Source organism: Sminthopsis crassicaudata, chromosome 2 (assembly GCF_048593235.1).
Source record: "Sminthopsis crassicaudata isolate SCR6 chromosome 2, ASM4859323v1, whole genome shotgun sequence".
NCBI classification, from domain to species: Eukaryota; Metazoa; Chordata; class Mammalia; order Dasyuromorphia; family Dasyuridae; genus Sminthopsis; species Sminthopsis crassicaudata.
Window position 1 is genome coordinate 585260059 of NC_133618.1, and position 13018 is coordinate 585273076.

Here is a 13018-nt window from a genome sequence, read left to right on the forward strand (position 1 = left end):
AAATATAATCCTTCAGCAGTTCATAACTAATTTTTTCTATATTGATATTATATATTTCTTTCCATTGTTATTTTACATATCATTTTATGTTCCATGGTTATAAAAATGCTGGGTAGAAATTGAAATCTATCAATCATATTTCCTAATACTGTCATTCACTCAATGCTTAGAATAAGCTTATAAATGTGTGTTGATAGGACTTATATCCATTGCTGCCAAATACATGAATGGGAGTTTTATGACTCCATTCATTTACTTCATCTTATATAGGTTTATTTTATGCATACATCATTATAGAGTAATGATTGGAAATTAAATATTAGCCCAAAGTACACAGCAATTGCAGAGCATGTGTCCTTATTATCTCACTCTGCCCCCTCAGTGTTTTAAATTAGCAGGACTCTTAAAAACTAACGTTTCCAGTGTTTCATTGAGTCATGCTAAATTGTAGCCTCAATCACTCTGTTAATTTTAACCTTGACCTCCTACAGCTGTAACTGCTTTTCTCACTCCAAAAAAATCTGCAAATCCACCCTTTCCACATCTTATGAAGCAACACTGGAGGGAAAAAATAGTCATAGCTTTAAGACGGAACTCTTCTTTTCTCCAGTGAGCTCCAATGGTAATTGTAGAGTCTGTTAAGTAGCACGCTTTACTATAGGCAGTATTGGAGGAGTTGCTGCTGCTGCTGTTGCTGTTGCTGCTGTTGCTGCTGCGACTAGTGCTGGAGCTGCAGTGTGTTTCTGTGCAGCACTGCAGGATCCACACCTAAAGAAGGAAAGATATACATCCACATGCACCTACACAGTGGGCTACCTACACAGTGGACGTTGCAGCCTTGAACGGAGATTGGGTAAGCAGATCTTTCATTCCTTCCCTAGTAATCGTGTGAAATGTGATGATAATGGGAAAGACTGCTAAACAGACATTTTTAAAATGGATCATGCTAATCGGTCTTCCTTTTGGGGTTTATAATGTATCTTGTAAATGAACCCTGCATTTTGAAAATTATTACATTGTAGCTGTACTAGAAGTACTTTTTGTGACAGTCATCTTTTTTTAAAAGGCTGACCCTGTAGCATGCAAAGCTTTTCATTTTTTGCTTTTTAAAAGCAAGAACATTTCAAGCCCCTCCCAGTATTTCTCCCTTCTCCCCAGTGCACATCTAAAATAAATTGTGCATGTTCCAAATCTTTGTGGTTTAGAACATACAGCACTCCTAATCATTTTAAGAGTTTTTAAAATAATAATGGAGGCATGGTGTATAGACAGTATATTTTAAGCAGATGGAAAATTATGGCAGAGTTAAACTCTTAAAGTTCTATCCAGGGAAGTCAGAAAACGAGAAGGATAAAATGAATCATTTCTTGCGCCGACAAGCTTCATTTTCCACACTTCAAATGTTGGAAAGAAGCAGGTACTACATCTTAATTAGCACATTTTTAGAGGGAGATGAAGTTGATGAGGGGGATGGTGTGAGATATACGGGGAGGGAAGGAGGGGCACAGCTGAAGTGAGCAGGTTTTGCCAGAGAGGAGGGAAAGTGAATTGTCACCTTTCCTCCGGGAACTGAGGGAGATGAGTGGGAATGAAGTTTGTACAGTATGCGTTCGGTGGAGATGACCCAGGGAGGAATAAGAACCACCAGGAGCTGGGGAGGGGCGTGCCTCTTGGTGGGCGTGGGATTTATTTGTGCCTGTGGAAGGCGTGTGCTAGTGAGGGACGTGCAAGCCTGGGGGTATGCGAGACGTGTCGTGCATCGAAGGGAATTGTGCATCAAGGACGGGGTTATGAGGGAAACGTGCCCTGTCGGAGGATGCCCGAGCGTCACGTTTGGCACTGAAATTACCGTTGGGGACCACTCACTACGGGGTTATAAAGTTTGGCCGACCCAAGGTGTGTTTCCAAGGTAGCACGGCCGTCTCAGTTCGCTTCCTTCCGAGGGGAGCTTTTAGAACTTGCCCGGGGGAGGAAAGGGGGCATCTCCGAGGCAGATATCTCCCCCAGAGGCTCGGGCAGAGAACTGGGCAGATTCGAGAACGGGAGGGCCTCCGCCTCCGCCTCCGGTCTGTGTCTCTCCTGCGCGCGCTGACGCCCCTATCCCAGCTCCCGGGAAGGACTGCAGTGACTGCCAGCCCTGCGTGACTCCGCGCGCGTGGCCAGACCCAGGAGCGCTGCCTGCTCGCGCTCGGCGGGCGGCAGAGCCCGAGGGAGGAGGCGCGGGAGGCCCGGAAGGGAGGGCTTTCGGGTCCCCGTCCCCCCGCATTCACACTGCCCCCGCGGTGGCCCTCCCAGAGGGGATGTGATGGCAGCGCATGCACGCCCGCTCTCCGAACAAGAGGGGGCGCCCAGGGCTGCCGCAGCCTCTCCGGCCAGTCTCGTCCCCGCCCCAGCCCCCATCCCAGAGGCCGCCTCCGCTCCGAGTACAAACAGGCGGACGCACGCCTGACCAACGCGGAGGGGAGGGAAGAGAGGGGGATAGGGAGGAAGAGAGAGGGAAGAGGAGGGGGCTCCGCGCCGCACACCCCCTCCCGCCCGGAGTTCAGACGCAGAAAGGGGCGGGGCCGGGCCGGGCCCAGGAAGGCGGGGCCAGGCCGAGGGGGCCGGTCCCGCCAGAGAGCTGCCCTCAACGGTCGCCTAGGAAAGGGGGTGAGAGGAGAGGAAGGGAGGGCTTTAAAAAAAACAAACCATCACAAGGAGGAGGAGGGAAGGAGGAGGGAAGGAGGCGGCTGCTGCGACCCAGGTGTCGCCGCTTCCTGCCGGAGAAGGCTTTGCGCCCCTCGCGCGCGCGCGCTCCCTCGCTCCTCTAGCCCCTCCCCTCTTCTCCTTCCCTCCCTCCCTCTTCTCCCCTCCCCGGGGGAGGGGCGGCGGCAGCAGCAGCAGAAGATCAGGCGGCTGCAGCGGCTGCAGCCTCAGCAGCCGGGAGCCCAGGCGCTGGGAGAGAAGCACAAAGCCGGCTGGGCACTCCGAGGTAATGCGGTGAGGAGCGCTGGAGGAGGAGGCGCCCCAGCCCTGCTTCCCGCGCCGCGGTTGGCTGGGGTGGGAGAGTGGCGGGGAGAGGGTGAGGGTGAATCTCTGCCAGGGGGTCGGGCCGCGCGCGAGAGGAGGGGGCAGTGGGGCGAGCGCCGCGGCGCTGGCTTCCTATTGGTTGCCCCCTCACGGCCTCAGGTAAGTTACCCCTCCTCGCGGAGGGGGGGTTGGGGGGAGGTGCAGATCCCGGGGAGAGGGAAAGTCTTCTGGGTCTGGTGCAAGAACCCGAGTACCTGAACTGGGGAGGGAGGGGTCCCGGTTGGGGGGCAGCGTGGGAAGGGATACCCCGCTGACTCGTGCGTGCCCCCCAAGGTGGGGTGATCTTCCAAAGCCGATCTGCAGCTTTGGTGACAAATGCTTCTCCCTCCTCCCTCGGAGAGGGGAGGCTCGAAGCTTTTTACTTGCTGGGCCTGGAGGAGACTCAAACCCTATTAGTCTGGGTGGGAGGGGGGCGAGGTTTTAGGTGAGAGGATCAATTCCTGACAAAAGTTGCTCTTCGAAAAGAAAACGAAGCGGGTCGGGGCGCAGGGAGAACGTTGGCGGTTTTCTCCTTTTTCATTTTCTCCGGGGTCATTTAAAATGAGAAAAAGCCTTTCCCTCAGACGCCCAAAGCTAGGCTGTGCTTTCTGCCCGGGATGCGTGGAAGGGGTCTCGCAGTTCTGGTTACTTGGAGCAATCTCTTTGAAGTTAAGAGCTTTATATTCCCGAGCCAGGCTGTGGACGGCTAGGACAAATTGGGCTTCCCTAATTAAAATGTCTGGAATGACCTCAGGTGAGATATGTTGTGCGGAGATTTGTTTTTAAGTAGGTCACCTTTGAAAAATGTGTAAGGAAAATGACTAATTTCTGGTTGAATTGTCGAAGATCTTCCGGGGTTAAGAGTTCTCAGGATTGATGAAATTGAAAGGATTGGGCGGAATTTCGCCACCTGCGAGTTTGCCAGGTCCATTCCAAGGGGTGTCGTTGTTATGCTCTGTAGTCATTGAAAATGAGCTGCATTTATTGGTGGGCTGTTTCATGTTGGCCCGAGATTTGCCCTACTCAGTTTCGAGCTCCATTTGACTCGAGCCAACTTCTTGTGGAGCCTTCTGAGTTATGGAAAAAGTAAATCTTCTGAAATGTTTTCTCACTCGGAGCAGAGTAGCTTTTGAAGATTAGATGATAGCCTGAGAACCCATATCAGTTTGTCCTTATTTGAGATCCAATTTACTTTAGTAGAAACGTTTGGAACAAGGTTTTGAAGTGATAGAAAATTCATTTTTCCTTGTTAAAGCTAGTGTGTCATAGATACTCAGAGAGATCCGGTTAATTTGTTTTAAAATTTTTTTTCAGCTTTCTGAAGACTCGAATCTGTTCACTTCTAAGCAAAACATCCTATAGAATAAAATGCGCTGGACTGTGGAGTTGAGCAAATTTGAGTTTGGGTCTCTCTCCCATTTACTAGTTTTGTGATTAAGAACAGTTCAATAATTTGTTAAATTGAGGATAGTGACACTTCTACTGTCTCATGGTGGTTGGTGTGCGACGTATACATGGGATAATACATTTACATTATTTCCCAAATGTGTCATTTATTAAACAGCCCCTCCTAAGGGGCTTTCTTCATTTTTTTTTTTTCCCAGTATATGTTTTGAATGGGGGGGGGGAGAGGAAGGATCTCTTATTTCATCTGTGTGGAAACTCCCTCTTGCAGGTCAGATTGGCTGCTAACCTAACTCAGAATCTTAGAGAGTTGCCTGGGGCATTGATAGGTTAAGTAACTTTCTCTGCAGCATTAGAACTTGAATGCTGGTCTTCCTAACTAAATCTGGCCTGTTATATTTTACATTTATATTCCTGTTGGACGAGGCTTTTGTTATCTAATGTACTCAGTTATCTAATGATGTTAGATAATTTGTTGGGAGGATTTTTTAGTAAGATAATTTTGTAAAAAAAAAAAAAAAAAATGGAACCAGCCAGCTTTGAAAGTTGTTTTTTATTGTGTTCTTGAATATAAATTAGGAACATATTACTAAGAACATGTAATACATGTAAAAATATTTCTTGCCCTGAGTATCTTGATAGTATGTATATCTTAAACAGAAATGACTGACTTGTTAAAGAAAATTGAGGGGGGAGGGTTCCTGTTTTCTACCTCGTTGCTAATTTTAACTACTTGTTCCTACAAAATTTAGTTCTGAAGAATGAGGTGTGGATGAGTGCCAGTACACTGGATTAAATTATCAAATAATAGTTAATCAAAACCATAGTGTCTTTTGTGACATTAATAGACTATGACATGCATCTAACAATGTCCCTGTCTAAACTAAAGCTCTCTAAGAAGTGGTGACCACCCAGCTTTTGTGTTTTGCTAACTGTGGTAAGTCTTATATCTGGCACAAATGGTTTTGTGAATCAAAGAGACAAACAAGACTGAATAGAAAAGTAGAGCATAGATTTCAGAATTTAGCCAGGCTACTGTTCTCAAAGCTATTTGTTTCTTGCCATTTTTCTTCTACCTTAAGAGGGACTGCTGGGCTCTGAGCACTCCCAAGGGGCAGTGAAAGGTAGTGTAAGCAGAAGAAAAGTCATTGGATCACACTGACATGACTTCAAGCGATATAGAATGTGTGTGGAATTCTGGGAAACAATAGTATCAACCTATCAGTTTGATGTATAGTAATCAATGATAGTATGTCTTTTAAAGGAAAGGTGCCATACTACCTATAGGATAAAGAGGCTATATCCCAACTATTCATACACATCAAAGAAAGTACTAAAAATAGAAGAAAAACTTTTTTTGTCATAGGCAAAAGACTCCTGACCTCTACTCATAGGACTTGGATTCTTAGAGCTTATCTAATCCAACCCTGATTCAAGGTAGGAATTCCCTGTACAACATATAAGTGATTTCTATGGTCAGGCATTAGTAGCTTTTACATATTACGGGGAAGCTAAATCTCTGTGATTTATGTTACTTTGATTTAGGGAAATGTTTTGATAGAGCCAATCTCTGTGTAGATAGAATAATGGAAAGGAAGAGTTTGATTTTGAGCATGTTCAACATTTTAATGATGATGATATTAAAGCATCCAGAGCTATGCTATACCTAGACCCAGTAGACACAGTGCCCTTAAGACATTTTTTTTTTTTTTTAATCAATAGTGGGATTAAGTGTCTTGCCCAGAGTCACACAGGTAATAAGTATCTGAAACTGGGCTTGAATTCAGGTCCTTCTGATTCTAGATTCAGTGTTCCACCCACTGAATCAAGACATTTTAAAGCACATACTAATATCATGTTGTTGCTTTATTTCTTCATCCATTCAGAGTATGAAACTTCCAGTTGCTAGTGACTCATTAGCAAAAGATTTCATTTTCTTAAAATTTTTTACATAATATAACTTGCCTCCTATTTTTTGTTTTGTTTGTTTTTTTATATTTTAACACAAAAACAAAGCTATGTACTTTAGTGCTTGCATCCTAAATCATTTAAATTCTTTGGAATAATTGATAATAGTACAAATTTCAATGTGTAGCTGTCTCAATAGAATAATTTGCATATAGAACAAATTAATTATAAACTAAATTAAGCATAGTTAGACATTTTTATTGTAAACTTAATTATCAACAAAATAAACATAAAATAATGAGTGAAATCTTGCGCAAGTCCCTTAGCATCTAACAGGAGAATCAATGAATTAACAAATAAGCTCCCCAAAATATCTCCATCTGTGTCTGGCTGATACTTAGCTACCTCTGACTTTGGTTTTGATTTTTTTTTTTTTCAGTTGTTGTTAACAACTTCATATAGGTATTATATTATTATAATATTAATATAATATATAATATAATATATCATATTATATTATATATAATATATATTAATATAATATAATATATTATTATAACCTTCATATAGGTATTATAGGTTTAAATATTTTTATCAAATCATTAATACACACTGTTAAACACATAAGATGATTCATATTTTTTCCTATTACAAACAGAACAGCTATGCAATGAATATTTTTTGTGGAGATATGTACTTTTCCTCCTTTTATAGTATTTATTATTCTTAAGTTATATCTGAATGGAATAAAGTGCTAGACTCGGGAATCAAAAAGATCTGAATTTACATTCGCCCCTTCCATTAGCAGTGTGATTCTGAATAAGTCATGTAATCTCTTACTCCTTTAGTCAAATAACTCCTTATTTTATATAAAGTCATAATCTGGTTTTGATATGAAACCAAAAGGAGTTCCCATATCAAGAGTTCGTACAGACTCCCCAGTTTGATTGAAAGGTTTGCTAAAGTTTCTGATCTTTGTTCCAAATTGTCATGTAGTTTTCCAAAATGACTCAACTAATCCATAGTCCAGACTACAGTGTGTTCTAGTACAGTACTACTGATGTTGAATTATAATATCATTGAAATTAAGTATAGTTTTCAGGTTACTGTACTGCAAATATATAACACATAGCTGAGGATCTTTCAGTGCAATTAAGTCTTTCCAATGTTATTTAGATAAAGAACTTTTGGTTAAAGTCTGAATTCAGAGAAAATGTAATAGCCATAGCTTATGCACATCATGCTCCATAAATATAAACTATTAACTATAAAACCTAATGTGAAAGTGATACTTTTTTTATTATATGCCTATCAGTCTATAATATCCACAACAATTATAACTGTTAAAAATGCAACCTGATGTCATAATATATTCTGTTTTCAGGGACGTATAGAGTGCTACGGATGGAAAGAACCTTAGAAGCCAGTTCTTCTAACCCTACTTTTTAAAAAATAATAGCTTTTTATTTTCAAAATATATATACAAAGATAGTTTTTAACATTCACCCTTTCAAAACCTTATGTTCCAAATTTTTTTCTCTCCTTCCTTTTTGTCATCCCCTCCCCTAAATAGCAAATGATCCAGTATATGTTAAACATGTGCAATTCTTCTATGCATATTTCTACAATTATCATGCTACACAAGAAAAATCAGATCAAAAAGGAGAAAATGAGAAAGCAAAAAGCAAGCAAATAACAACAAAAAAGGTGAAAATACTATGTTGTTATCCACATTCAGTCCCCTTAGTCTTTTCTCTGGGTGCAGATGGCTCTCTCCATCACAAATCTATTGGAATTGACCTGAATAATCCCTTATTGTTGAGAATAGCCACATCCATCAGAGAATTGATCATCATAGAATCTTCTTGTTGCTGTGTATGATATTCTCTTGATTCTATTCACCTCATTCAGCGTCAATTCATGTAAGTCTCTCTAGGCTTTTCTGATATCATCCTGTAGATCATTTCTTACAGAACAATAAGATTCCACAACAATTCATATACTATAACTTATTCAGCTATTCCAACTGATGGGTGTCTACCCAGTTTCCAGTTCCTTGCTGACAAAAAGGTGCATGTGTGTAACACTTATTTTGGAAAGAAGGAAATTGAGGTCTACAGAATAAGTGACTTATCCAAGGACAAACAGTTAGTGGTAATTAACTCAGAATTTGAACTCAGATTTTCTGATAGCCAATTCAAATAATATCAGTGATTTAAAGCCTTTCTATATTAGGATCTGGCAGATTTTGTACTCCTGATGTAGTCTACAAGGATGGTCACCAGGAAATGAATTTTTTTTCAGGCATAAAAATTCATGAAGAGACCATTTATTTACTAAGGCATAAAAAAGGCTTGCAAGCGTCATTGTTGAAAAGAGTATCTCCATTTTAATGAAGTAGTGAATGAATCCTTGAAGTTTGGCAGAAGAGGAAGATTGGCATTTAAGTATAAAAAGTTCTCTAGGAAGTAAGTTCACTTAATATTTTTGAGAAATGAGGTTGAAAAAATATGAGATGAATGCCAAATGGGAAAATTTCATTGAGGAATTTGATGGAGTTCAAAGCTATCTTTGAATGGTTAAAAAGTACTTCAAATCTTGTAAATTATACTTAAGAGATTCTCCTAATAACTGTTCTTCCATTGTAGGAAATCAGCAAACATTTTAAGTGCCTATTATATGTTAGACACCATATGCTAAGTGATGGGGGATTCAGGAAAGGACAAAAACAGCTCCTGCTCTCTGATAATTCACAAACTAATGATGAATTTGTAAATTTGGAAAATTCTGAAATCTACATTAATCTCTTTTTTTCACTCTAGGTATAGTCAGAAATGGAGAAAGGCACTAGTTATTGGAACAATGAGATGTGAGGTAAAGAAGAAGAGATATTGAGTTTTTGTTTTATGGATATATATACTTTTAAATGCCAGATTTATTTTTTCTGGCAAGTGTTATTTTGTGATAAATAAAATCATATGTAGTATAGTGAGAACTTAAAAGCCCATAGTAGACAGTAACACAGGGTACAATTTTCAGGCTTTACTTACTAAGAGTACTCAAATGTTACTATGATATTATTTACTTTAATGTATTATAGTTTGTTTTTTTTTTTTTTTAAAGCACACTAGAAGACATGGGTTGGAATAAGTCTGCTGCTTACTAGTGATCATGGGCATAGAGCTGAGGAGGGAGAGTGATATTACTTCTGACTAGTCTTATTTTTTAAATGGAGATGGGTAATACAGATGTTTTTATCTGACAGAGCTGTTGTGAGATGTGTTTTATAAACCTTCAAGCATGATAGAAATGAGATTTGCATATAATTATGATATGTTTATTGCATTCAAGCAGTAACTTACTGAAAAGGGGGTCTGAAAGCAGAAGAATTTAACTTCCAAAATTGTCTAACAAGTAGAAAGTACTAGAAGTACCCAGCTGAACACTTCCACAGTGTTATTTGTTTTTTTATGTTTGCTTAATAGGAAATGATTTTGTTTACTTTCTAATTGTGCTAGGATAACTTCTGTTTCATATTTATACACATTTTTGAATTGAGCCCAAACATGAAGTTAAATTTAGGATTATTCATTTAAATTCATTTTCTCAGAGTAGGAATTATATGAAAGTAAGAGATATTGTTCAAGTATATTGTTCCTGATATTTGTTGGTTGCCCCACTAAACAATGTTGAAGCAGTAGGTTTGTAAAATTGCTGGAATTTTCAGTAGCATAAGGGCATGGTGTATACCCTTAAATCTCTCACTGCCTGCAGTGTTTTTATGAAGTTCCTTGACAAGAGCCAAACCTATAAGGGTATAATGAAAGTATTTATTTTTCCTATTTAATATAATATTATTGACATGCTTTCCACTTCTGATCTGCTAAAATGCCTAAAGCATACAGAAAGATGGTATTGATGTGATATTCTGATCAAAAATATTCTCAAGGTTATTTGATTCAACTGAGGAAGTATATGTTAGGATCAGGATCTTCCAAGACTCCCTTTAAGAGCTTAATACTTTTAATCCTCATAAGTCAGAGCTGGCAACTGTTAAGTTGCAGTGTTTTTTTTGACCTCAGATGTCATGTTAATGCATATAGAAGGAACATTCATAAGATTAGGGTTTTTAATATCAGAAGTATGTGTGCACATAGGGGTGATAGCATGAAACAGAAGAAACTTACATGGGCTTCTGAATGCAATACTTTTAATTACTGTTCTGGAAGAACTCTTAGATTAGAAGGAAAGAAAGTCATTTAGGAAATTTAATGTTCTTCCATTAAATTATTATTCAGTTTAACTTTTCTTTCCTTTATGATTTGTGTTCTTTAGCAGTCCAAATTCTTGGGGGCCAGATTGTCTGTCTTTGAGAAGACTTAAAGAAACAAGAGAGTAATATTTAAGTAGTCTGATTGCTTGAGATTATATTAGTTAACAGATCATAAGATAGCTGTGAAAATCAAGTAGGGATGATAAAGGACTCCCCCCCAAGGCAATATAAAATGTGGTTTTGAGAAACAGTAGGAAGGGCTATAGTAGGAATATACTAAAAACTGATTTCTGAAATAAGAGTGTGATAACTCACTTTGTAGTCTTTGTGTAGTTGACTTTTAGATCTGGTTTTCCTCATGTATAAAATGAGAAGATTGGATTAGATCATCTTTAATTGTCTGGGTACTTTAATTTTCTCTCCCATATTAGTAGCTAATCATATATATTTATTGTGTTTTGTTAATGTAAACATTCCTTTTTGAAGATGATTTTCTGACATGAAAATTATCCATGGGAAATTTCCTTTACTCACAAAATATTTAGTAAGCACACTCTTTGCTCTCAGTCTATAAGAGCCCTAGATTTCATAAAAGGAGCCCCTAGAGGTCATTTTGACCAATAAGTACCAATAACGGGAATTCCTTCTACAAAATCCTCTAAAAATAATTATCCCTTTTATGAGGACTTCTAATGAGGTAACTGACATAAATGAAAGAGCAAAACCTCAGGGAAAAGAGTAGAAAACTTAAGAGAAAAGAGGAATAAGAATAAACAAAGATTTCGTCCACCTCTAAAACTCTGTGAATCTTGTCCTTGCAAACTATAATTGAGTAAGCAAAACATAACATTTGAAAGAGATTCAATAAGTTTTTAAAATCTTGGGAATGTGGATTAAAAACCGAACAAGCATTGGCATTAGTTACAAAACTAGACTTTCCACGTAAAAGTAGAAGAATTTGTTTGCTCTCTTTTTGGGGTTATAAGTACCATATAAAGTGGGTTCATTTCTACATTTCTTGAACCTTGGCTAAAGTATGCAAGTTTTTAGACAGTAGTGAATGTTGAAGCAATAGTCTTAGTTTTCTGTAAATGAGCCCCATTGGTAGTAAAAGGAGTGATGCTCTCAAAATCAGGATACTTGGATTGTGTATCTGCCATTAACTGTGAGCTAAGTGATTGGGCAAATCACTTAACCTCTCTGAGGGTTGATCCCTACACCCAGAGGACTTTTAATTACTGGATAACACTTTGCCCTTTAATCTATCCTCTTTTATTCCTTTCCTTTTTCTGCTTTCCATTCAGTTAGCCTTTACAGTGAAATGTAATCCTGTATCCTTCTTCCTTATTTATATAGACTCCTAGAGTATATCAATTATGAAATAATTTCCCCCATTCTTCCTTTTTCTTTTCTCTTTCTAATATATTCCTTTTTCCTTCCCTTTCCATTCTTCTATTAAGATAATCAAAAATATAATAGAATCACTCCTAGGTCCTATATATTCTTCTATCATTCCTAATGATAGAATTCTGATGGGATGTGAATCATTTCCCTGAATAATTTTTCTCCTATTTGACATGGAAACTGGCTTTTTGCTATAATATTCATAGGGGTTTTCATTTGGGTATTTAAGAGAGAACCAGTGGGTTCTATTTCTTCTTTGCCTTCTGGTTCTAAGAGATCTAGAGTTCTTGAAAAGTTATGTCTTGATTTTCCTCTTACTCCTCAGTCTTAAAACCCTTTTTGATTCTTCCCCTTCTCCACCTCCCCCCCCAATCAGTTTGGTGGTTGTTGGGTTTTTTTGCTATGAGTTATCATATATTTTCTTCTGTATTTTTCCCCAGGCTTTTGACTTTGTTTTATTTTATTTTATTTTTTGTCTTATGGATTGTTAGCTTCCATTTAGGCAATTCTAATTTTCAAGGAATTATTTTCTAGGGTAACATTTTTGCCTTCTTGTTCCAATGTGTTAATTCATTTTCTAAATTTCTCTTCCATAGCTCTCATTTGTCTTCCATTCTTTTCCTCTAGCACTCTCCTTTGGATTTTAAAATCTTTTTAAAAGCTCTTTTTTAACACTGTTTTTATTGTTTCCAATACAATTTTTTTGTTTTGATTACATATGTTTTGCAGATATTTGATTTTTCAGGATTTGAGTTTATTTTCCTATCACCATAACTCTTCATAGTGTGGTTCTTTTTTGTTTGTTCATTCTCCCAGTCAGCTTTCTGCCTTTGGACTTGATGCTTAGCTCTGTACATTTCTAGGGAAATGGTTTAATGGTCAGCTCTAAGTTGGTTAGCACCTGAGTTTTCTGGAAGAGCTATTAGCCTTACCAGACCCTACTTCATTTCTAGGATCTAATTTAGTCATAGTGTCAAATGG

The 13018-nt window shown here is 38.9% G+C and overlaps 1 protein-coding gene across 18 annotated transcripts in view; it reads left to right on the forward strand.

Moving 5' to 3' along the window:
* Positions 1 to 513: 513 nt before the first annotated feature.
* Positions 514 to 13018, forward strand: part of ADD3 (adducin 3) — a 163087-nt gene continuing 150582 nt past the window's right edge. For 4 of the 18 annotated variants that reach the window (XM_074295541.1, XM_074295553.1, XM_074295548.1 and 1 more), the window contains exon 1: positions 2652 to 2971. The gene's annotated coding sequence lies outside the window, so the exon portion shown is untranslated. Of the gene's footprint in view, positions 854 to 1756; positions 1897 to 2627; positions 2972 to 13018 lie in introns of those variants that run through there. The other 14 variants (XM_074295545.1, XM_074295542.1, XM_074295547.1 and 11 more) reach the window with 8 other exon arrangements.